The sequence below is a fragment of the Ornithorhynchus anatinus genome, chromosome 1 (assembly GCF_004115215.2).
Source record: "Ornithorhynchus anatinus isolate Pmale09 chromosome 1, mOrnAna1.pri.v4, whole genome shotgun sequence".
In the NCBI taxonomy this organism is placed as follows: domain Eukaryota; kingdom Metazoa; phylum Chordata; class Mammalia; order Monotremata; family Ornithorhynchidae; genus Ornithorhynchus; species Ornithorhynchus anatinus.
Window position 1 is genome coordinate 158,765,654 of NC_041728.1, and position 21,661 is coordinate 158,787,314.

A 21,661-nucleotide genomic window follows, 5' to 3' on the forward strand; every position below is an offset into this window, starting at 1 on the left:
TTGCTGTACTCTACTTTCCCAAGTGCTTAGTACAGTCCTCTGCACACAATAAGCACTTAATAAATATGATTGAATAAATGAATCAAACAATATTGACTGTCCACACCTCTTTGATGGGTAGGCCAGTGTGGGACAACAAAACCTTCTTAAAATTACATCTCCTCCTAGAGACCTTCCCTGAATAAACTGTCATTTTCCCTACTTGCCCTTGCATTGCTGACACACTTGGCTGTGTTCTCCTTAAGGTCTTTGATACTCACTCAAGTTCCATATCACTTGTGGGACATGTTCCTAAACCCTGCAGTTCACTCTATCGGTCATTTATTTGCATGATTTCTCCCCTGTAGATTTGAAGAAACTAGTGGGTAGTGATTGTATTCATCAACTATTTTGTCATAACTTCCCAATTGCTTATTGCAGTGTTTTGCACACAGAGTAAGCACACCATAAATATCACTGACTGAGTGATTGATTTTTCTGTGGCCTCCTGTTTCCCAGCCATACTGAATTATTTGAGGTGTTTTTCTGGGCTTTCTTTTAAAGTGTCTTCTTTATCCACTCACACTTCAGTTTCTCTATTTGAATTGATAATTCAGTAGCTGTTTAGGTATGCTACTCTCACACAATTTCCACACAAGTCCAGCCCAGAGATATTGTATTTTAAGGAAAATCATTTTAATTCTGTTAGACTGATTGAGAGAGAGAAACAGCTTCCCTTTCAGAAATTCTGTACCCAGCTCACTACATATATTACTAGCATAGTTAGCTACTACTCAATTCAGAAAACTGATTAAATTCCAAGGAGAATTTGAAAACCACTAGATAAATGCCTTCTAAACCTTGCAAACCCCAATTAATTAAACTGTAAAATCAACAAAATAGACATTACTTCTTTACAAAAGGAAAATAATATTATTAATGTAATGATTCATAATGATTATAAGGCTTTGGATAGACATTTAGATTCAAGAATTAGATAATAATTTTCATTACTTACCCAAACAATCATTATGGGGATAGTTACATCAATGCTTGAAGAGTCTTAAAAGCCATTTTCCTAAAGAGCTAATTTCAGTGATGCTGAATTTTGTTGTTTATAAATCTGCCTTCATAGAAGGAAGAAGAGAAAAAAAATAAGTAATGAATAACTAGAAGGCACTTTCCAAAATAAAGTGCTACATAAATGCTGAATAATGATGGTTTCTAATTCAACCATAATCATAAAGGCTATGTGTCCAAATAATTATTTGTTTTAAATCTGAAAAGGCAATAATGGTGGTGTGATGTTAGCTTAAGTACTTAACAGAAACTGCTGAGTCTGAATCACAAAATAATATTTTAAGCCTCCAAATTTCCATGATAAAATTTTTGTTAAATTTTTTTAAGGTAAGATTTATCAATATTTGAAGCAAAAGGGCCCAAATGCAGCAACGTGAACTTGATAGTGGATGTTAGGCAAACAAAAGGAAAGCATCAGTGAGGAGGGTGGGGTGCAGTGTATTTCTGCGGACAAGAGGGGATGAAAATAGGAAGTGTTTATCTTGATTTTCAAAAAAAAAAAAAAAAAAAATCCAATCGTGAACTCAATTTGTGCCCCCCTTGTTCGGAAACCCAAATCTATGGACAATCATTGGAGGCTTTTTGAGGAGTGGTGAAATGGGTACAAAATTATTTTTTAAGAAAAATCAGCCAGAGAGTAGGTGAAGTATGCACTGAATGGGGGAGAAGCTGGTAGCAGAGACGCCAGCAAGAAGGCCAAAATAGCACTCGAGATTGGATATAACAAGGGCTTGTTTCAGCATGGTAGCAATTTGGATGGAAAGAGTTAGCATCTATAGATGTAGTAAAGGTATAAATAACAGAATTTGGCTACAGACTCTCAGTATATGGGCCTGAATGAGAGGGATGATTTGAGGATAATACCAGGTTATCAGTTTGTGAGAGGCAGGAGACAGTGGTGTTGTTTAGGATTAGGAAAGTCACAGAGAGGACAGGATTGGGTGGGAAGATGGGGAGTTCTGTTTTGGAAATGTTAAATTTGAGATGTCCCCAGGATAACCAAGTAGCAATGTCCTGAAGGCAGGAGGAAATGCAAGAGTACAGAGAACAGAAATTGGGGCTCCATCTGGCTTGAATAGCATTTTATGCCTCAATAAGAGTCTCACCTTTAGCAGTCACTTAGCAAAATGACTTTCCAGAGATGAAGCAGCTGCAACTCTGTGACCCTACTCCCTCCCACATAGCCCCTAATGAGGTCATTTAGGCACAGCTCACAACATGAACATGACAGGACTCATTAGAAGTGAGTTAAAAATATTGTCTCCTTAGTCCTTGTGTAAAACAGGAGAGGGTTTTCTTCCATGTTTGATAGCTGGCTCTTCCTTCATGCATGGGAGCTCTGGGTTTTGGCATATAGTGATGAAATGCTTATTCATTCAATCAAACTTGTGCTTATTGAGCACCCACCGTAGGAAATAGATTGTTAGGCACAGTAAGCATAAAATGTACTGTCCCTGCCTTTAAAGACTTACACCAAAAGTATGGATTTCAAAATTTAGTCTTAATTCTATTTAGTTGCCCTTGATTCTATTTAGTTGCCATTGTTTTTACGAGATGTTCTTCCCCTTGACTCTATTTATTGCCATTGTTCTTGTCTGTCCGTCTCCCCCGATTAATAATAATAATAATAATAATAATGTTGGTATTTGTTAAGCGCTTACTATGTGCCGAGCACTGTTCTAAGCGCTGGGGTAGACAAAGGGGAATCAGGTTGTCCCACGTGGGGCTCACAGTCTTAATCCCCATTTTACAGATGAGGGAACTGAGGCACAGAGAAGTTAAGTGACTTGCCCACAGTCACACAGCTAACAAGTGGCAGAGCTGGGATTTGAACTCATGAGCCCTGACTCCAAATTAGAGTGTAGTGATTAGAGTGTAGTGATTAAAGTGATTAGACTGTAAGCCCATCAAACGGCAGGGACTGTCTCTATCTGTTGCCAACTTGTTCATTCCAAGCGCTTAGTACAGTGCTCTGCACATAGTAAGCGCTCAATAAATACTATTGAAAAGCACTGTAATAGAAACATTGGTACAGTATTTGCAATAATCTCTAATTATAAGGGTTTCAAATTATCAATCAATCATATTTACTGAGTGCATACTTTGTGCAGAGCACTGTACTAAGTATTTGGGAGAGTATGATATAACAGAGTTTGTGGACATATTCCCTGCCCACAATGAACTTACAGTTTAGAGGAGTAGACAGACATTAATACAAATGAATACATTACACATATGTTCATAGGTACTGTGAGGCTAAGGGAGGGGTGAATAAAGGATGGAAATCCAAGGACAAAGGGGACATAGGGAGTGGGAGAAGAGGAAATGAAGACCTAGTTGAGGAAGGCCTCTAAGAGATGTGCCTTCAGTAAGGCTTTTTGGGTGGGGAATGTAACTGTTGAATTTGAAGAGAAGATAAGGAATTCTGCTAAGGACAAGTTAAGTTTGAGGAGTCAGTGGGACATCCAAGTAGAGATGTCATGAAAGCAGAAAGAAACACAAGAATACAGAGAAGGAGAGAGATCAGGACTGGAGATATAAATTGGGAATGATCTGCAGAACAGCAAAACAGCTTACAGTTTCTAATGTTCAAAAGTGAATAGGAGGTTCCCAACTCCAGAATCAGTGATAAGATAAATCACTTTGTGAAAACTTTGTTTTATTTTACCATTTCTTCCCTACTTCACAGTTCTTCAGCACCTTTGTCTTGTCTCTGAGTGAAGTTGTTCCCCAACATCTCTTGGAATTGGATTTCATTTATTATTATATTTGTGGCTTCATTTTTATATATATATATCCTCCACTCAGATGAATGTAACTCCCTTCAGACTTCCATCCCAGAAAAACCTCTTAAAACAATTTTTTAAAATATATACTTTCAGTGAGGATTATTAAATTACCCTGTACCAAAAAGGAGGATGAGCTCACTTTTTATTTTATGCAAAAGCTGTATGACTAGAGAACAGATGGGTTCTGGTAGTACCCAAGATTAAAATCATTATTCATAAAGCAACTGTAGACAAGTCTGCCTGTTTCTTCTTGATTTTCTGTCATTCTGCTCCAAATATGAATTGTAGCAGATGAGGCAAATAGAACGATGTACCTCACTTTTTAAAATTCCCATAAAAATCCCTTCAATTTCCATTAGGTGAAAAGGAAACAATTCCCAAAGAGATGTCTTTTAGACTGTAAAATTCTTGTCAGTAGATAACATGTCTATCAATTCTACTATGTATTTCTCTCTCAAGTGCCAAATACAGTCCCCGGCACACAGAAAACATTCAATAAATACTAATGATTGATGGAATGAAGTCAGAAGTTGAGAAAAATTGCCATTTTGCCCATGTTAAGGTGAAAAAAAAGACAACATTTGCAGAAAACAACACAGAGGATCCAGCCCCCACACACACTGGATCGGTTCAGAAAGAACAGCTGCTGTTTCAGAGAAACATTCTCTGAGAACTTATCTGTTCAGTAGATGGATTGTAAGCTCCAAAAGGGCAGGCTCGTTTCAATCACTTCTGTTATGTTGTAGTAGCAAAAAAGTGCCTTAATAATAATGGTATTTGTTAAGCTCTTACTATGTGTCAAGCACTGTTCTAAGTGCTGGGGTAAACACATAGTAATCAGGTTGTCCCCCGGAAGGCTCACAATCTTAATTCCCATTTTACAGATGAGGGTACTGAGGCACAGAGTACAGAGAAGTTAAGTGACTTGCCCAAGGTCACACAGCAGACAAGTGGCAGAGCAGGGATTAGAACCCATTACCTCTGACTCCCAAGCCCGTGCTCTTTCCACTAAGCCACACTGCTTCTTGTTCAGGTCTGCACATAAATACCACTGATTGACAGATAGACAGAAAGAGTTCTAGGTAATTTATCCTTGGATTACGTGGTTTCTCTCCTGTAAACAATGAAAACCCCAAAAGCGAAGATTACTTTATCCTTCTTGCTTGCAATGACAAGTTACCCATGGTTGCCAGCATCCTCAATAAAACTACTTTCAATTTCACATCTCCAGACGTAAATGATGTTTTCCACTGCTGTGCCAAACTGAGAAGCTGGGGGAAAGCAGGTGTTCTTTCAGTTAGTTTCACTGCTGCAGACATCACTGTGGATCACTTAGGACTTTTCTTTCTTTTTTTTGATGGTACCTGGAAGCACATACTTCCGCACATACTCTTCTCTCAACTCCACCCTCTCTACCCATCTCGACTCTCTTGCCCCCCTTTCCCTCCGCCGCTCTCGCTCCACTAACACACAGCCCTGGATCACTTCCTCTGTCCGCCTCCTCCGCTCCTATGCTCGAGCTGCCGAGCGTGCTGGCGAAAGTCCAAGCACCAAGCCGACCTCATACACTTCAAATTTATTCTTTCCTGCCTTAACTCTGCCCTCTCCTCCGCCAGGCAAAGCTTCTTCTCCTCCCTCATCGACATCCATGCCCGTCACCCCCGCCAATTTTTCCAGCCCTTTAACTCTCTCCTTAGGCCCCCTGTTTCTCCCCCTCCCCCATCTCTCACCCCCAATGATCTGGACACCTACTTCCATCACAAAAATCAACACAGTCAGGTCTGAGCTCCCCAAAGTCACCCCTCCGCCTCTCCCCTCCCCCCACCAACCCTCTCCCCTACTTTTCCATCCTTCCCTGCAGTATCCTCAGAGGAGATCTCCCTCCTCGCAAGTGCCACCACCTCCACCTGCACCTCGGACCCCATTCCCTCTCACCCTATTAAAAACATCGCCCCTGCCCTCCTCCCTTCCTTAACTTCTATTTTTAACCACACAATCTTCAATGGCTCCTTCCCCGCTGCCTTCAAACATGCCCACGTCTCCCCCATCCTAAAAAACCCCGCTCTCGACCCCACCTCCCCCTGCAGTTATCACCCTATCTCCCTACTACCCTTCCTATCCAAAATCCTAGAACGAGTCGTCTACAATCGCTGCTTAGAATTCCTTAACTCCCATTCTCTCCTGGACTCCCTCCAATCTGGCTTCTGTCCCCTCTACTCTAACGAGACTGCTCTCTCTAAGGTCACCCGTGACCTCCTTCTTGCCAAATCCAATGGCTCCTACTCCATTCTAATCCTCCTTGACCTCTCAGATGCCTTTGACACTGTCGACCATCCCCTCCTCCTCCATACCTTATCTCACCTTGGTTTCATGGACTCCGTCCTCTCCTGGTTCTCCTCTTACCTCTCTGGCCGGTCATTCTCGGTCTCCTACGCTGGAGCCTCCTCCCCCTCCCATCCTTTAACTGTTGGAGTTCCTCAAGGGTCAGTTCTTGGCCCTCTTCTGTTCTCCATTTACACTCACTCCCTTGGTGAACTCATTCGTTCTCATGGCTTTGACTACCATCTCTACGCAGATGACACGCAGATCTACATCTCTGCCCCTGTCCTCTCCCCCTCCCTTCAGGCTCGCATCTCCTCCTGCCTCCAGGACGTCTCCACCTGGATGTCGGCCCGCCACCTAAAACTCAACATGAGCAAGACTGAGCTTCTCATCTTCCCTCCCAAGCCCGGTCCTCTCCCAGACTTCCTTATCACCGTGGATGGCACGACCATCCTTTCCGTCTCTCAGGCCCGCAATCTCGGTGTCATCTCATGTCATCTCATCTCGTCCATCTCATTCACCCCACACATCCTATCCGTTACCAAGACCTGCCGGTTTCACTTTTACAATATCACCAAGATCCGCCCTTTCCTCTCCACCCAAATGGCTACCTTACTGCTGCAGGCTCTCGTTGTATCCCGGCTAGACTACTGTGTTAGCCTTCTCTCTGATCTCCCTTCCTTCTCTTTCGCCCTGCTCCAGTCTATCTTCACTCCGCTGCCCGGCTCATCTTCCCGCAGAAACAATCTGGGCATGTCATTCCCCTTCTTAAACACCTCCAGTGGTTGCCTATCAACTGCCGCTCCAAACAAAAACTCCTCACTCTAGGCTTCAAGGCTCTCCATCACCTTGCCCCTTCCTACCTCTCCTCCCTTCTCTCTTTCTACCACCCACCCTGCACGCTCCGCTCCTCTGCCGCCCACCTCCTCACCGTCCCTCGGTCTCGCCTATCCTGCCGTCAATCCCTGGGCCACGTCCTCCCGCAGTCCTGGAGTGCCCTCCCTGCTCACCTCTGCCAAACTAATTCTCTTCCCCTCTTCAAATCCCTACTTAAAACTCACCTCCTCCAAGAGACCTTCCCAGACTGAGCTCCCCTTCTCCCTCTACTCCCTCTACCGCCCCCCTTCACCTTTCCTCAGCTTACCCCTCTTTTCCCCCCATTTCCCTCTGCTCCTCTCCCTCTCCCTTCCCACCCCCTCAGCACTGTACTCGTCTGCTCAACTGTATATATTTTCATTACCCTATTTATTTTGTTAATGAAATGTACATCGCCTTGATTCTATTTAGTTGCCATTGTTTTTACGAGATGTTCTTCCCCTTGACTCTATTTATTGCCATTGTTCTTGTCTGTCTGTCTCCCCCGAATAGACTGTAAGCCCGTCAAATGGCAGGGACTGTCTCTATCTGTTGCCGACTTGTTCATTCCAAGTGCTTAGTACAGTGCTCTGCACATAGTAAGCACTCAATAAATACTATTGAATGAATGAATGAATGAATGAATGAATGAATGAATGAATGAATACTATGTGCCTGTCGCTACATTGAGAACTGGGTAATTGCAAGCTAATCAGTTTAGACATATTCCATGTCGAAAACATTTTAAAGCATTTAATAGTCTTGCCCCCTCCTACCTTACCTCCTGATTTTCTACTATAACCAAACCCACACATTTAACTCTTCTAATGCCAGCCTATTTACTGTATTTCAGTTTTGTCTATCTCAACACTGACCTCTTGCCTATGTCCTGCCTCTGGCCAGGAAAGGCCCCCCCATCCCCCATCTTCTTCATATTCAACAGATGATCACTCTCTCCACCTTCAAAGCCTTATTGAAGGCACAGCTTCTCCAAGAGGCCTTTCCCAACTAGACCTTTATTTCTTCTTCTCCCCTCCCTCTCTGCATCCCCTTTGTCCATAGATTTGCACTCTTTATTCACCCCTCACTCAGCCCCACAGCACTTATGTACATATCTGTAATTTATTTAGTTGTAGTAATGTCTGTCTCTCCTTTGAGACAATAAGCTCATTGTGTTCATGGAACGTCTACCAACTCTGCTATATACCAACTCTCTCACGTGCTAAGTATAGTTCTCTGTATATAATAAGTACTTGATACATGTGATTGATGTGCCACTTGGGGCTTACAGTCTTAATTACCATTTTTAAAAATTTATTTACAGATGAGGGGCACGCCCCTCTCAGGATCACATCTGGAGAGTTTCCAGTACTCTACCAGTCTCGATTACAATGAGGAAGAGTCAAGCAGAGGCCTACCCATTCCATTCCTAGCTTGGGCAGTGGCTTGTGAGTGGAAGGCAATCTGCTCCAAGTTAAAACTCACCTGTGCTGGGCAGCAGCAGCATGGGAGAGAGTTGGGTGCAGAGACTCAAATTTATTGTGTGGAAGAAGGCAATGGTAAACCACTTCTGTATTTTTACCAAAACAAATCTATGGACACACTACCAGAACAGTTACAGCTGGAGGTAGGGGATTCTGGGAGAGATGTGTCCATGGAGTTGTTATAGCTCAGAGACCACCCTACAACATAAGACAAGACAACTGAGGCACAGAGCCGTTAAGTGACTTGCCCTAAATCACACAACAGACAAGTGGTGGAGCCGACATTAGAACCCAGTCCTTCTGACTCCAAGGACCAAGCTCTATCCACTAGGTCACAAGACTTCTCTTGAGGCACTGCAACTACCTTTGGCTGTGGTATTCTGGATTCACCCTCCCTCTCATCCCTCCTGCTTGCCCAAGTAAGACATCAAATTTAATTTTAAAGTCTCTGACCAAAAACAATATGCTGTCAATCAATCGATCAAGCAATAATATTCTTAGGGTTCTTACTGTGTACAGCAAACTACACTAAGTGCTTAGTAGAGTAAAATACAAAAAAGTTGGTAGACACTATCACTGACCTCGAGGAACTTACAGACTAGATGTGGAGACAGACATTAGAAAGATTTACTGATAGGGGAAATAGTAGAATACAAGAATATGCACATACATGCTGTGTGACTGGGGGCAGGGTTAATATCAAAGTGTTTCAAAGGTACACAGCCAAGTGCATAGGTGACAATGCATAGGGGACCCAAAACAGAGGGCATGTAGGGGAAGAGAGAGCTTTGTAAGGAGAGGCCTTTTGGAAAAGGTATGATTTTAGTAAGATTTTGAAGATGGGGAGAGTGGTGGCCTATTGAGCAGTGTGGCTCAGTGGAAAGAGCCCGGGCTTGGGAGTCAGAGGTCATGGATTTGAATCCCCACTCTGCCACTTGTCAGCTGTGTGACTGTGGGCAAGTCACTTTACTTCTCTGTGCCTCAGTTCCCTCATCTGTAAAATGGGGATTAAGATTGTGAGCTTCATGTGGGATAACCTGATTACCCTGTATCTACCCCAGCGCTTAGAACAGTGCTCTGCACATAGTAAGCGCTTAACAAATACCAACATTATTATTGGGTATAAAAGGGGATGGAGTTCCAAGCCAGAGAAAGGACATAGACAACAGGGCAGTGACAAAACAGATTACATCAAAGCACAATAAGGAGGTTGCCATTAGAGGAGAAAAGTGTGTGAGCTGCATTGTAATAAAAGATCAGTGAGGTGAGCTGGGGGTAGAGGAGACGTGGGGAGAGCTGATTGCCTGCCTTAAAGCCATTCATAGTTTCTTTTCAATATGGATCTGGATGGGAAAATATCAGAGGTTGTAGTGGAGTGGGGATATATGGACAGAAGTTTTTTTAGAAAAATCAATCTGGTCAGCCAAGTAGAGCATGGACTGATTTGAGTAGAGACAGAAGGCAGGTAGGTCAGCAAAGAGGCTAATGGAGTAGTCAAGGTGAGACTTGATAAGTGCTTGGATCAGCATAATTGCAATGTGGACAAAGAGAAAAGGGTAGATTATAGAAGTGTTGTAAAGGTAGAACTGACAGGATTTGGTGACAAACTGAATACGTGGGTGGATTGAGAACAGATAATGCCAAGGTTATGGTCTTATGAAAAGGGTAGATGGTGAGTGATGTCATCTACAGTGGTGAGAACATCTTGGGGAGGAAGGATTTGCATGGAAATATGAGAAGTTCTGGTTTGGGACATACGAAATTTGAAGCATTGGTGGAAAACCCGAGTAGAGATGTCCTGAAGACAGTTGAATATGAGAGACTGCAGAGGAGAGAGGTAGGGCTTGAAGAGGTTGAAATGATCCTTTTTAAAGGGTCTAGGCAAAACTTTTTGAATCATAAACTTACATTTCTTCATCCAGAAGAACACCTTAAATAGTATTCATAAACATAATCGCCTCCATCACATAATTCCCCCACCCAGACTGTGGAGGAGGAAACAAAATTTTTTGTGCCCCACACAGTAACTGTGAGCAGTAACTGCAGCCCACACTGTCCTTTCCTGGGCACAGTACATTGTTCTGCACACAGTAATCACTCAATAAATGCTACTGATTGGTTGATTTGAGGGTAGTAGGGGAGAAGGGAGAAACAACACGGTCCACTGTGAACAGCACAGATCTAGGAACCCAAAGGACTGTGTGCTAATCCCAACTCTGACACTTCCCTGCTGTGTGACCTTGGACAAGTCACTTCACAATTCTGTGTCTCAGTTTCCTCATCTATTAAAAAGGAATTCAATACCATTTTCATCTATTAAAATAGGAATTCAATATCCATTCTCCCTCCTACTTAGATTGTGAGCTTCATGTGGGGCAACAACTGGTTGTGAGCTTCATGTGGGGCAACAACTGGGTGTCCCACTTGATTAACTTGTAACTACCCCAGTGCTTAGTACAGTGTTTTCCACATAGTAAGTGTTTAATAAATATTATTATCATTATTATAGCTATTATTACTAATAAGGGGGAGTGGAGCTAAATCATTGAGTGCCTACTATATGTGGCACTTGGGAAGGGCAATAGAAAAGACTAGTCACAAGTGACCTCTTTCCTCCTCATTTCCTTCTCCTTTGTTTTCTTCTCATATTGTTGCTATACTTAATGACCAGTTTAATAACCTCTCATTTTTGTGTTGCAAAGGTTATGCCAAAAAGTGGGATAATTATGCAATTGTGTAGAGTAATTGTATACAGTATACAGAAACCCACAGCTGTTCACAGTGGGAGGCAGATTCTAAAATGTCACTGTTCAGTTAGATGAGGTGGTGTCAAAAATCCTGGCACAGAAACAGCCTTAGGTAAGCAGTAGGCATGCAGTGGGAAATTGAGCAGAAAGGCAGATCCAGTTACCAACCATCTGATCTCATGCTCCTTTAATTACATCAAAGTAGATAAGATAACAAAAAGAAGAAGACTTAAGCCCAAATCTTGGATTTTCTTGTTTTGAACAGAAATCTAAAGTGGAGACTAAAATGACTTCTCATATACTTCCATATGACGTGCACTGTCTCATTTGGTAACTGTGAATCTGCTGAAAGTATTGCTCTGAAAATCTGGCAGTAATAAAAAGAAAACTGCTAAAATAGTGCTCAAGTTTTCCCTTTCAAACAAACTTTCTTTCTTTTACATTCATAAATTGACTTCTACCATCTAAAACAATCATGTTCCCTCCATCTCAAGAGAACAATCATTTCTTCCCAATGGTCATTCAATGAATCATAAATAATCTCTCATCTGAAATAAGCATAGAAAATTTCTGCTTTAGAATCAGCAACTATAGAACTTCCAAATTCATATATAGGGTTGGAAGATGTTTTTAAACCCAGATGGGAGGCAGTGCCTTAGAGTCTCTTGGAGGTAAAATGTGAATTCCAGAAAAAGATGTGAAAAGACGCCTTTGAATCTGATCAGTTTTCAGGTGATCAATTAATTTTCTGTGATGAAAAGAGATGGAAATATAATTGTGGTTTGTAGCAATGTCTATTGATAATTTATGCTTACATCAATAAAGAAAAATACTTTTTTTATTTCCCAGAAAAAAATCACTGTGATATTTGTAAAGTTCACACATATTCCATTTCATGAGTAATTGTTTTCGTACTAATGATCAATCAATCAATCATATTTATTGAGCACTGTACTAAACATTTTGTTGACTACAACAGAGTTGATAGACAGGTTCTCTGCCCACAAGGAGTTTATTGTCTAGAGGGATAATATTTGTATTATTGGAATATTCTATAATGACAAATATAACTATGTTTTGTGTATTCACCTCTGATTTTTAAAAAATGCAGATATTTGTGACATGCTCCTTCCTTTCTTTCATTGTGCCTGGAAATTTTTAAGGTACTGTTATACACCCTAAGGAAGAAGAAACCTCACTGCCCCATTTTAATAGCTTTCCCAAATAAAAGTAAACTGCAGACCTGCATTGATCAATTAGATATGTCCATTTTTTTTTTAGGTGTTTGACATAAGTATTAACTTCGCTGAAGCTACCACTGGAAGAAAAGTTAATCGTTCTGACAGGAATTTGATGGAATTATTGTGCCATGCACATTACTACGCTAGGTTCTTTGGAGATGAGATTATTGTAACACATTGTAATTCACATTTCTTTAGCAGCAAACATATCACAGCTATTCTCTATTAATTTACCAATTTTATAGGAGTCACAGTTAATCCACAAATCATATTTGTAACAATTTTAATTGTTCTGTGTATATATCTATATTTATATCTATATCTCTTTATCTATAATTCTCTTTATTTGTAATGCTGCCTGTTTACTTTTTTTGATGTCTGTCTCCTCCCTTCTAGACTGTGAGCCTACTGTGGGCAGGGATTGTCTCTATTGCTGAATTGTACTTTCCAATCACTTAGTACAGTGTTCTGCACACAGTAAGAACTTAATAAATATGATTGAATGAATGAATACCTACAATTTTTTAAATTTATTTTCTGAATGTGGACTGCTTAAAAAAATCTAATACTTATTCAGACCCCAAAATCTTAGTTCCAAGTGATTAGCATATAATTTAACTATTTAAAAGGAGAATCCTCAGTTGGTAAACTCTCCAAATCCCTATGATTTTCTGTAATGCAGTGAGGTAGATGTTGAGGGAGGCTTGTTAACACTTTCAGGCCACTGAATTACTTTAAACTACTCAGGTTTCCAAACACTGATATGCTTTGTTAATGTACCTAAATGCAAGAAGCAGTGGAAGATATGTAGGAGAATGGTTTCCACCAATTCATCAATCCATCTACTGAATATTCAATTGATTTAGAGCTCTGTAGAAAGCAGTTGGAAAATGAATTATGTAACTCTTCTCCTCTCCCACTTTGTGTAATTTTCTTTTCCAGAGGAAAGCACCTTCAGACCTGGGGATGATTAGTATATACTATGCCTTAAGGAGGGATGGCCCTAGTTAAATGAACATGACCTTGGGGTCAGAGGACATTGGGGTTTTAATTCTGGCCCTTACAGTTAATTATGGTACTTCTTAAGAGCTTACTATATGCCAAGCATTGTACTAAGCATTGCAGCTATAAGTTAATCAGGTTGGACAATCTCTGTCTCATGGGGCTCACAGCCTAAACAGGAGGCAGTGGGATTTAGTGACCATTTTACAAATGAGGTAACTGAGCCATGGGGAAGTTAATTGACTTCCTCAAGATCATACAGAAGATGTGTAGCAGAGCAGGAATTAAAACTCAGATTCTCTGACTCACAGGCTCATACTCTTTCTGCAAGGCGACCTTGTTTCTCACTTGTCTTCTGTGTGACCATGGGCAAGTCATTTCACTTCTCTGTGCCTCAATTACCTCATCTGTAAAGTGTGTATTCAATGTCTGTTCTCCTCACTGCTTAGGCAGTGAACCCCAAATGGGAAAAAGACTGTGTCTGAGCTGATTAACCTGAATCTACCCCACCACTTAGAACAGGGCTTAACACATAGTAAGTGCTAAACAAATAATAACAATAATGATGATTTCCTCCATTCCCTAAGGAAATTACAGTCAAATGAGGGAACCCCCTGCTTAGTGATAGCTTGCAGATAATATTCTGACCCTATACATCATCAATAGCTTTCAATAAATGTTAACTGAGTAGATGGCTGTTAACAGTTATCTTGATGGAAAAGGAAATAGAAAAGGAGGGAAAAAGTTATTAGAAATGGACATTAACTTAAAAGGATGATATATGTTACTACTAACTCCATAATCATCAGAAATCTGTTGTTGTTTTAGTCTGCTTTCTCAAAGGCAAAGAGGTACAACAATAACAGCAGCTAAAATGAAAGCTGCAGCATCAGCCAGCAGAAATTACATGCAATCTCTTTACAAGGTCATTTCGTCCTAATAGTCACTTCATGTATTTATGTATTTGTGTATTTATATCTAGGCTTAGAACATATATCTCTATATAGATATCTGTAGCTATCTATCTATAAGGTGTAAGCACTTGGGAAAGTACAAAAGAAACATGAGACATGATCTCAGTTAGCAATTTACATTCATCCTCCTTCCTCCTCTGTCTTTTCACCTTTTGCTCTGCACACAGTAAGCACTCAATAAATACCATTGATTAATCTCGGATGCAGGTAATTCTAAAATCAGTGACACACATTCTCTATCAAGGCTTAAGATATAGAAAAGAAGCAAAACAATTCTAGAACACATTTTACGCGCTCACACTCTTCCTTTCTCTTCTCCCTAGCAGCTTTCAGAGTTCACAAGAGCTAGCTCAATGTTTGCTACCATTCTCCTGTTTATATCTATAACTCTTTTTTATATTGCTATTTTCAGTAACTCCAATGAGTCTATCCAAAAGTCCGCATGAAACGCCAAGAGACTTCCTCATGTTGCCTGTGATTTTACTGAAAGCATCAACCTCTGTCATACTCTCTAGAAGCTTTCAATCAAATAGTAAAACAAAGAAATGTCAACATAAAGAAATTGTCATTTGCTACATCACTGGAGAGAATGGAAGCTCTTAAAAGTTTTTCATTCTTTGTTTCTTCTAAGTAGAATATTAAAAATGAACTCAACATTAGTATATTTTTGCAAGACATTCCATTATTGTTGATCAAGGTTCTATTAACAGTAAAGATGAGTAGAATGTGATGAATCAAAATAAAACAATTTAGACATAATTTAAATTATTGTATCTATATATGTCAAATCTGCAACCAACAAGTTATAAAGATATAATTTTAGATATTAAATAGAGCCCTTATTGCTATTCATTATCTGAAGAGAGGCTAGGAAACACTTCATCATTATCAAAAACCATTAAGTGGTCTGAAACTTAAATGGAATTTTAAAGATGATTAGAAGAAAAAAGGCTGATACAAGGTGTTTTGAAAATAAATAGGAAGTTTGATTTTCTGATCCTAAAATCCTGAGGGCAAAGACAATCTGTCCTAAAAGACCAAGAAGAGCAGAACCAGCTTTCACCACGCTTTCCTGATTTTCCACTTGAAGCTGTTCCTCACTTGAATCAGAAAAAGACCAACTGGGGAACTAAAGCCCCTCTCAGGGTCATACCTGGAGAGTTTCCAGTACTCTGCCAGTCTTGGCTATGGGAGAGAGAGTCAAGCAGAGGTCTACCCATTCCATTCCTAGCTTGGATAGTGGCTAGCGAGTGGAAGGCAATCTGCTACAAGTCAAACTCACCCATGCTGGCAGCAGTGGCATGGGAGTTGAGGGTGGAGACTCGAGTTTACTGCATGAAAGGTGGCAATGGTAAACCACATCCTCATTTTTGCCAAGAAAACTCTATGGATACACTACCGGAACAATCGCAGATGGAGAGTGGAGCAATCTGAGAGAGATGTATCTGTGGTGTCGCTATGTGTTGGAAATGACTCAAAGGCCTAAGACAAGACAAGGGTAACTAAAGACTGCACTCTCGAACTCCTCCCCTCCTGGTTGCAGCAATTCTTTGAGCTGGTTTTGCCAGGTGTCAGAGGAGAGGGTCAATACTACTGCTATGCTGAAGGAAAAATTCCTTGATCTATTTGTTTCTGTGATATGGTTCCCCAGATCTCTTGCACAACCTCCAAGGTAGGTCCTGTGAAAGTGCACCAATCAGCATTTGCATGCAAGACATGGTCCAGTAAATTGTATTTTTGAGGCTTTACTCTATGCAGAGCACTGTACTTAGCCCTTGGGAGAATGCAACATAACAGAATTGGAAGACATGTTCACTGCTCATAATGAGTTTACAGTCTAGAAGGGTAGACAGATTCTTGGTTTACCATATTATCAACTTATTCTGGCCCATCTACCACCCATGGTACAGCAATGTCAGATTAAGAGTTATTGGAATATTTCAAATTTGGAATTCAAATAACACACACATATGTATGTGTGTGTTCATAAGTAGATATATGCTAATATTAAGTGAACTATAAGTAAATATAAGACCTACTTATAGGATAATATAAAGACTTTTTACCAAGAACTATGCTTAGATTTAGGTTTGGAAGCTTTCTGTCACCCAAAGTTCTAGATAGACCATATTGAAATAAAATGGAATACATGTCCATGGAAAAATTATTTACCATTATCTCTTAATCCATTACTGGCAACCCAAATTTGGAAAGACATTTATTTGAGAAAATAATTATGATTGAGCATGAACTTTTACATGTGTAGAATGGCAAAGGAAAATGTGAAAGAACACACCCCAGTAATAATAACTGTGCTATCTGTTTAGGGCTTACTCTGGGCCAGCCACTGTATTAAGCTCTGGGATTGATGATAATAATAATATTAATGTTGGTATTTGTTAAGCGCTTACGATGTGCAGAACACAGTTCTAAGTGCTGGGGTAGATACAGGGGGATCAGATTGTCCCATGTGAGGCTCACAGAAAGAATCAGTCCCTGTCCCACATGGACCTCGCTGTCTGTATGGCTCAGTGGAAAGAGCCCGGGCTTGGGAGTCAGAGGTCATGGGTTCCAATCCCGGCTCTGCCACTTGTCAGCTGTGTGACCGTGGACAAGTCACCTCACTTCTCTGGGCCTCAGTTCCCTCCTCTGTAAAAATGGGGCTGAAGATTGTGAGCCTCACATGGGACAACCTGATGACCCTGTATCTCAAATTTGGAAAGACATTTACTTGAGAAAATAATTATGATTGAGCATGAACTTTTACATTAGAGAAGCAGCGAGGTGCAGTGGAAAGAGCACGGGCTTTGGAGTCAGGGCTCATGAGTTCGAATCCCAGCTCTGCCACTTGTCAGCTGTGTGACTGTGGGCAAGTCACTTAACTTCTCTGTGCCTCAGTTCCCTCATCTGTAAAATGGGGGTTAAGACTGTGAGCCCCACGTGGGACAGCCTGATTCCCCTATGTCTACCCCAGCGCTTAGAACAGTGCTCGGCACATAGTAAGCGCTTAACAAATACCAACATTATTATTATTATTATTATCTCCCCCAGCGCTTAGAACAGTGTTCTGCACATAGTAAGCGCTTAACAAATACCAACATTATTATTACTTCTGTGGATATTCTGGAAATAGAAGCTTCATGGAGGCATAATTATCCTATTTGTTGTATGAGTCTCATTTACAAATGTTCAAGCAACTACTGAAGGTGGAACAGAGGGCATGCAACTGAAGGGCAGTGGTAAAATAATTCTTTCTACACTTACTGCCTAGAAGCTAAATTTTCAGAACCCAAAGGCCTACATTTCCCAGAAACCTCAAGGAAAGGGTGTCAGGCAGAATGACAAGAATCTCATCTTTGAATTTGGGATATAAAATCCTTGTTTCCTAATTTCCTGATTGCCAGAAGATGCTCTGTTCACAATATCAGATTTCCTACCCCATGAACATGGCCTCAGAACTTGGTCTGTATATCTAAAGGATTTGTATGTTTTAAGGTAGCTTAGGTATATATGTCAAAGCCTGAATTTTTAATGGTGAATAAACTTTTGGGTCTGGTTTAGCTTTACTCTCTTTGTTTCCCTATGCATTAAACTAAACTTCTGGGGTTAAAAAAACAAAAACAAAAACAAAAAAAACTTCTGAGTGCTTGAGAAATTTCTAGAGGTACCAGTGATTTTTCTCAGGTTGCTCTGCACACAGTAAGCACTTAATAAATACAATTGAATGAATAAGAATAGTCTTCTGGCTTGAAGTCATCACTTAAGACAACCAAAATCATTTTAATACCATATTATTTTACTTGGGTTAATAAAGTTTCATTTTCTTGAAAAGCCAGGGATTCTAAGCCATCAATGCTATTGAAGATGGTTTAGGATGGGGGTGGAGGGGAGGGGATCTGAATGGAGAGAAGAAAGCAGTATTCAAAGTGTATGCTCTTAATTTTTTATTCTTGCTCAAAAGTGCACACACACAAACACACACTCATACATACACAGAGAGCTTACACACCAGGGCAGGCTGGTGCTACAAAGAACACATAAACAGTACTCACCTGTTCTACAATACAAGACATAAATGAATCACCTCAAACATCAAAAAATGCTATATTATTCAAAGAACAGCCAATAATAATTTTGGTATTTGTTAAATGCTTACTAAGTGTGAAGCACTCTGCAAAGGGCTGGAATAGATACAAGACTATTAGGACAGATACAGTTTATATATAACCTCAATCTTAACTTTTTTATCATTATATAATGAAATTAATTATAATTATTAATTCAATCATATTTATTGAGCACTTACTGTATGCAGAGCACTGTACAAAGTGTTTGGAAAGTACAATACAGCAATAAAGAGAGACAATCCCTGCCAACATGCAATTATATGTACATGTAATTATAATTGAGAAATTAACATGGCCTAGGGGACAGAGCACAGGCCTGGGAGTCAAAAGGACTGAGTTCTAATCCCAGCTCCTTCAACATGTCTGCTGTGTAGTCTATGAAAAGTCAAGTGACTTCTCTGCGCTTCAGTAACCTCCTGTGTAAAATGGGGATTAAGACCAATGACCCCATGTTTCCAACCAGATTTGCTTGTATCCAACCCAGTTCTTAGTACACTGTCCGGCACATAGTAAGTATTTAACAAATACCAGAGTTGGTATTATTATTAATTCAATAATTCTGAAATCAGTTTATATTCACCTTTGAATGTGCTTAGTATTGCTGTTATAGCTTTGTCATAGGAGTGTGAATCAGTTCAGTGTCCTTACCTACCTGTTTCACTGGAAGAATTTCCCAAAGAATCTGAATCATATACTAACACCACCTTCAGATTTCTTGTGCCACCCTAGAGTGTGGCTAAACAGAATATAATGAACAAGCCTGAATCTAACACATAATCCTTTGGTTCTTCGATGATGGGGAATGAATCAAATAAGTCTACTTCTGCCACGGACAAACATATTAATGAGATTCAATCAATTAAACAATGGCATTTATAGAGTGTGTACTATGTGTAGAAGACAGTGCTAAGTGCTTAGTACAGTATTCTGCATACAGTAAGCACTCAATAAATATGATTGAATGAAAGACTATTTAAGTGTTGGGAGAGAATTTACAATGTAGAGGAAGTTTTCAGGGTCACCAAACTTGTTTAATAGCTCTTAAGATTGGTATTCTTTACTAAATGCTAAGGAAGATACAAAATAATCAGGTGGACACAGTCCTTGTCCCACACGGGTTTCAGTCTTAATCCCCAGTTTACAGATGAGGTAACTGAGACACAGAGAAGAAAACTGACTTGTCCAAGGTCACACAGCCAACAATTCTGCAGATATTGGACGTGGGAGGAGGGATGGCGGCGGGGTGGAAGTTGTTCCCTTAATTTTCTTTTGATATCAATACAAAGCACTATCATGGCCACTGGGCCAATCTGTAGTCTAAGCCTGTATTGTTGTTTTGAAAGCATTTAGTGCTATTCTCTGAACATAGTAAGTACTCAGTATACACCATTAACTGATAGATTACTGGAGAAATTTGTGTTTCAATCAATCAGTTTGGAGGATTGTCATGACCAACAGTGGAGAGTATTGGGATTTTTAATCAATTAAAGCAGCCAGCTTTTATCATCTTAATCTTAAAGGGTCTTTTCTGAGATAATAGTGGAGCTGACATAGATTCAAATAATTCATAAACTCACATTTTACAGTAGATCTAAGGTATAAAATATAAAATGATCCTAGAACCAAAAAAAAAAAAAAAATGGACATAGGTGCTCTTGAATTTCCCCCAAATCTAATTGCATTGATATTATTTCTTGGATCCTCAAGAAGCTGTGTTAAACTAGTACCATCTAAAAACCAGTGCAATTGAAGATCGATCGATTCTACAATTCCAGAAAATAGCAAACCTATCTTCTCTGCTTACCCAACATATAGCACAGTGCCTGAGATTGGAAACTTAATCACCAAAACTTGAAACCTTAAGTCTCAACCGAGCTGCAGGGTCTAATGGCTTAGTGGATAGAGCAGAGCCTGGGAGCCAGGGGGACCTGGGTTCTAATTCTGACTTTTCCATTTGTCTGCTGTGTGACTTTCAGCAAGTGACTTAACTTCTCTGAGCCTCAGTTATCTCACCTATAAAATGAGGAATAAGACTGAGAGCTCCAGGAGGGACACAGACTGTGTCCAACCTGATTAGCTTTAGTCTACCCCAGTGCTTGGTATGGTTCCTGCCACATAGTAAGAGCTTAACAAATACCATTTAAGATAAAAAATGGAGTCCGGGACTTTTTCCCAAATACTCCCTCCTCCCTCCACAGAATGGAAGATAAGCAGTGTTCAGAGTCATCTCTCCCAAAACTCCCCTACCACCAATTAATTGAATAATAAAAATTTTCTTGAGCACCTTTTCTAATCAATTTATCGACAGTATTTATTTCAGTACCTACTGTGTGCTTAGCACTCTATTAAGCACTTACACTAGAATTTGCAGTCACGATTTCCACTCTCAAAGAGTTTTCAATAGAATGGGAGAGAAGATACTAAATTAATGACAGGTAAGAAGAAGTACTAGAGTATAAGGATATGTGTGTATCTTTACCCTTATGTGAATGTATATGTGTATATTCACATAAGGATAAAAGTATACATACATTATACTCTAGTACTTCTTATTTTTAAGAAGATTGAGGCATTGTGAATATCTCAATTCCCAGGTGGCAGAGAAGTGCTGAAATACAGTTGGAAATATAAGTAAGGTTGGAAGATTGGAAATCAATTGGGAAGGCTCCCAGGAAGAGATGCAATTGTTCGGTGCAGGGCATTGTTCAAGCATTAAGAAATTGTTAGTAGACATAATTCTTGTCTTGGGGAGCTTACAAGCTAGCAGAGGAGACAAACAGAAAATTATTTATAGATGGGAAAAAGAGAGCTCAAGGATCAATAAGGAACAGCCTGAAGATCAGCAACACCTCCTCTGCATGCTGACAAACATTAATAATTGGGGTATTTCATTAATAATTGGGGTATTTGTTAAGTGCTTACTATGTGTCAAGGACTGTTTTATGGGGGAAGATACAAGATAATCGGATCAGACACAGTTCCTATCACACACTGAGCTCATAATCTAAGAAATCTCCTGATCTTATTAGGAGTGAAGCCCTACTCTAGGTAGGAGGCAACA

General features: G+C 40.1%; 2 non-coding genes across 2 annotated transcripts; both read left to right on the forward strand.

Moving 5' to 3' along the window:
• The first annotated feature begins 8,361 nt into the window (after positions 1–8,361).
• Positions 8,362–8,500, forward strand: LOC114817185. The gene has a single exon (XR_003765022.1). It is a non-coding gene; the product is annotated as a small nucleolar RNA SNORA7 (small nucleolar RNA).
• A 7,108-nt stretch (positions 8,501–15,608) lies between these two features.
• Positions 15,609–15,746, forward strand: LOC114816101. The gene has a single exon (XR_003763884.1). It is a non-coding gene; the product is annotated as a small nucleolar RNA SNORA7 (small nucleolar RNA).
• Positions 15,747–21,661: the final 5,915 nt, after the last annotated feature.